Source organism: Odocoileus virginianus, chromosome 1 (genome assembly GCF_023699985.2).
Source record: "Odocoileus virginianus isolate 20LAN1187 ecotype Illinois chromosome 1, Ovbor_1.2, whole genome shotgun sequence".
Lineage (NCBI taxonomy): Eukaryota > Metazoa > Chordata > Mammalia > Artiodactyla > Cervidae > Odocoileus > Odocoileus virginianus.
The window spans coordinates 7034750-7039958 of NC_069674.1; positions in this window are offsets into that span (position 1 = coordinate 7034750).

Here is a 5209-nt window from a genome sequence, read left to right on the forward strand (position 1 = left end):
TTAAGCTGTCTTTCCAGTATTAAGTAGGTAAAATTACTTCCCTTCCTAAGCATTAAACTAATTATAATAACTGCTTCTCTTTTTACACAATAAGGTACCATATAGTACATCCACTTTACGTTTCTCCTTCACGGAGGGTGAATTTTGCACATTGCAGCCATCACCCTTTCACCCCTGGCAACCAGAGTTCAGTTCACTGTCATGAGATATGAGCAAAGCTACTCAACTCAAACAGAATTTAAATGCACGTGCTTTTTATAGCTGCCAACCCTAGCAACCACAGATCACAAAAGCCAGTAGTGAATACAGCATATGGGTGGTGAATGGTGGGGTGGCGGTGGGGGATGGAGGGAAAACAAGAAGGGCAGGAGGAGGGGACTGCTATAGAAACTCAGGTCATGAGCCCATGGATTCCAGTGACCAAAAGGCTGGAGGGGCTGAGATCCCACCCAGCATGGGTGGGAGAGAGCCTCACTGGGAGAAGTGTCCAGTCCTCAGACTTGTCTCTGTGACTCACTGAGTAACTATTAGGCAGTTATCTAACTTACCGAGGAGCAGAATGAGCAACTGGATAGAGTGGATTATAGATGTCAAGCATCACTGTTAATAAACATTTGTAGGGGGAGGACCGGGGCTAGGACTTCAGTCTCTCAATGGGCTGCTTCTCATTTCCTCACCCAAGAATTAGATAGCTTCTGCTCTGGATGGGGTATTGGAAGTGATAACGTGCTGAGCTAAAGGATATCAGAGAGGACAAAGGAGAGGGAATTAAAAAATGCCAGAATATCTGTGTGTCATGATGGCTGATTTTATGCATCAGCTTGACTGAACCAAGGGATGACCAGGTAGCTGGTAAAATGTTATTTCTGGGTGGGTCAGACCCACCCAACTTCTTTGATCAATCCAAGACTGATCAAAGAAGTTGTCCTCACCAATAAGAGTGGACACCATCTAATCCGTTGAGGGCCTGAAGAGAACAAAAGGGAAAAAGGAGGGCAGATTTGCTCTTTCTTTGCACTAGGACAGCCACCTTCTTCTGCCCCTGAAAACTGGTGCTCCTGGTTCTTGGGACTTTGAACTCAGAATGAATGGACACCACCACTTTCCTGGTTTCCCAGTTTGCAGATGGCAGATGATGGGACAATTTAGCCTCCATAATCATGTAAGTTAATTCCTATGATAAATCTCCTCTTAAATATCTCTCTGTATCCTGTGAGTTCTGTCTCTCTAGAGAACCCTAATACATGTGTCTACCACTCCAACTCTTGGTGCTTCCTGTATACTCCATGTCCTTTCAACAACCACAAGCTTTGAGGAAGAAAACCTCCAGCTTCCCTCTTAGCTAAGTGAAGAGGGTAGCCAGATTTTCCCTTTTATCTCAGTGTCACTCCTTGCTTAATTTAACAAGCAGGGTTAAGGACTACAGCGTAATCCTCAAGTTCCCCTCTCCCACTGATATTTCCATGGTTACAGCTTCCTGTCTGCACTTTTAGACACTTTAGGCCAACCTCCAAGGAAGGATAACACCTTAGATTTCAAAGCCATTGACATCCTAAGTATAACTAAAAATCAGAGGCAAGACTTTATGAAGGGGAGGGTTGCTGGGGGTAAAATGATGAAGTTCTAGACTACTTAGAAGAGGCATAAAGTGTTAATGTGGATTCCAGTCAAATATTTTGTATTTTACACACACACACACACACACGTCTTTCTCTCTCTCCCTCTCTTTCTCAATAACCTTCTGTTTTATACCTATGCCAAGTTTGGAGAAAATATGACTTTTTCCCTCCTGAGTTCATTTACAGCCTACTGGAAATAGGCATTCCATCACTTTCTTTGTCAGCCTTGATACAGGAGATGAGTGGAGTTCCCTGGCTTCTCTTCAGTTCATACTGACTCTGTGGTACTGTCCTCAATATGTGACCGCTTGGTGACTGATTCAGCTACTCAGCAGTCCTAACACACAGGCACCAGGGCGTAGAAACCCTTTATGCAGAAGACGTGCTTCAGGCTGGCAATGACTGCACTATGTTCTCTTGAGTCTTCCCAGCGGGCAACCCTTCAACATGTAAGTGTGGACTGATTATTTACAATGGCCAGAATTCACTTAAAATGAAGTCTAGTGTTCATCCAGAATAATACCGGTCTTTCTAAATGGACTTCCCTGGTGGCTCAGATGGTAAAGAATCTGCCTGCAATGTAGGAGACCCAGGTTTGATCCTTGGGTCGGGAAGACCCCCTGGAGAAGGGAATGGCAATCCACTCCAGTATTCTTGCCTGGAGAATTCCATAGACAGAGGAGCCTGGCAGGCTACAGTCCATGGGCTCACAAAGAGTTGGACATGGCTGAGCAACTAATACTTTCTAAATGCAACAAGTAAGGTATTAAAACGTGTATTATTGTTAAGTCTGAGCTGGTAATATCACCCGCAGTCCCTTTCGGTTCTTTAGCAAAGTGCTCTCACACAGAGGTGCTGGCCTCACCTTGATGGAAGTGAGGGAGGACCAGGGGGCAGATGCTGGCACCATCCCCATCGGTTCCTGTCCAGCCTCCTGTCCGAGTTTTTGATACTGGGTCTCTGGACAGAGCCTGCAGTGGGCACAGCTGAAGTGAATGCTGCCTCTGGAGGGCCTCACTTGACTATTGAGAGCCGTCAGCACTTTTCCAACAACCTTTCCCATAGCCTTGTTTCCTTCTGAGTGCTGCCTCTAGAATCAAATCATGACTTTCTATTGTGGATTCAAAGATCCTTTATTCATCTTCAGTCCACAGCTTCCTGTTTTAGGAAAGCAGGCTAACTGGTCATTTCCAGTCCCGCAATTCGCTTCTCCTTTCTATGATCTTCTAAACTTGCAGGCACAGTAGAATTACTTAACCTGCAGGCATGCTCAGTTGCTCAGTTGTGTCTGACTCTGCGACCCTATGGACTTAGTCCATGCACCAGGCTCCTCCATTCACGGGATTTCCCAGACAACAATACTGAAGTGGGTTGCCATTTCCTCCTCCAGGGGATCTTTCTGACCTGGGGATTGAACCGTACCTCCTGAGTCTCCTGCATTGACAGACAGATTCTTTGCCACTGAGCCATCAGGGAAGATGTAGAATCACTTGGGAGAACTTTAAAAACAAAACATCTAGGCTTCCCCACACCCTGCAATCCCAGATTAATTTAATCATACCAAGGTGGGCCCCGACATACTTTTTTTTTTAGTTCCCCAGGTTATTCTAATATTCTTCCAAGAACAAAGCAGCATGAAAAGAAAACTCCCTGCTGGTCCTCAGATCCTTGTCTCAGGCCCACAAGATCTCCCTGGGGACATAAGCATCCTAAATTATTACTTATTACTAATAAAATATTATTGACATAACTATTCTTGTTGTTTTTGTCCTTCTGTTTACTCTTTGAGGTTGGCTTGCACATATTATTTTTCTTACATAATTTTTAAAAACTATAATTGGAAAGCCAAGAACTGTTTTAATGTACATAGCTTCACATACATCCTTAATTTTGAATTCTGTTTAACCACTTCCAGGTGGCACAAGTGGTAAAGAACCTGCTCACCAGTGCAGGAGATGTAAGAGGTATGGGTTAGATCCCTGGTTCAGGAAGATCCCCTGGAGGAAGGCATGGCAACCCACTCCAGTATTATTGCTTGGAGAGCCCCATGGATAGAGGAGCCTGGCAGGCTACAGTCCATGGGGTTGCAAAGAGTTGGACACGGCTGAAGTGACTTAGCGCGCGCGCACACACACACACACACTCTCTCTCTCTCTCTCTCTCTCCAGTAATGTGCATGCCTTTCCAGTTTTATCATTCCACATATACATAAAACTGGTGATCTTGCCTGAGTTGCCGGTAGAAGACAACACATTACACAGGTCATGTTATATATGTCAATCTGATATTTTCTGCACCAAACTTTGTTTTCAGTCTCTGCCCACAAGTACTTCTGCTCTCTCACTGCTTCCCAACTTGTGGTTTCAGGCTAGCTTCCCCCCAGCAAAGGCAAGCAAACTGGAAGTGAAGCAACAACCACTGCCCATTCTTGAATGAAGAGAAGCATCATTTAAGAACACCCAGGAAACTGTTTAACTGATCAAGTAATTCTCTTGTACTTTCTACATCCACACTTTTTTAGGCCTGCAATGTGTTTCAAGCACTTTTTAAGACCTTCCTTCATTTGAGCTTCACAGTACCTTGGGTTAACTTGGTAAAGCATGTACTATTCTCATACTACCAATGAGAAAACCAAACCAAGATTAAAACTCTGGCCTCCCTGACTTGCTTCCAGGACCTCGTTCATTATCCTAATCCTTATTCTTACAAAAGCATTAGAAATGCTATATACAAAATGTTTTTTATGACACAAAATTTACAGGAAAAAGTAACCACTGAATGACCCCAGCACCCTAGAACAATCATTGTTTTGTTTTCCTGTGCTTAAAAATGCACACATACTGTACATTTAAAACGAATTTTTATAGTTTTTCTAGAATTTTGTCAGTCTGTGTGGCTTTGAAATAATCATACTATGGTGAGAATCAGAGGCTTTAATCTGGAATAATGCATACTTCTCCAAGGTGTTCATTCTGTTGTGTGCATCACTCAATAGGGCAAGAATTTGGGGAGAAACCAGACAAGGAAAACAGGCCTACAAAGTAAAAACCTTAACTTCTATGATTGTAGAGTTGGAAAAGACCTTATGTTACCACTTTGTTCAATCTGCCCATTAGAATTAGGATAGTGCGATCTACACAATCTAAGGGGCTTGCACTGTACCAAGTAGGTAAACAATGTTAATCTCAGTCAGGATCCCTACTCAGGTGGTTTTCCGAGCTTCCTGGGTGGCTCAGTGGTAAAGGATCTGTTTGCCAATGCAGGAGACGTGAAGCTCCCCTGGAGAAGGGAATGGTAGCCCACTCCAGCATCCTTGCCTGGAGAATTCCGTGGACAGAGAACCCCGGAGGGCTACAGTTCATGGGGCTGCGTAAAGTCAGACACGGCTGAGCGACTAAATAACAGGTGGTCTTCCACTGCACAGCCACATTAATCCATCAAGGATCCACGTTCCTGACAGCATGCGGCACCAGGAGGGACACACAATAAGATGTGGCCCGTTCTTGGGTAGCTTCACTTTTAGATCAGCTGCAGGATTTCTCAGTAAATGCTGGCTTTGCTAATAGCAGACACAAAGCCACATAGCCCAG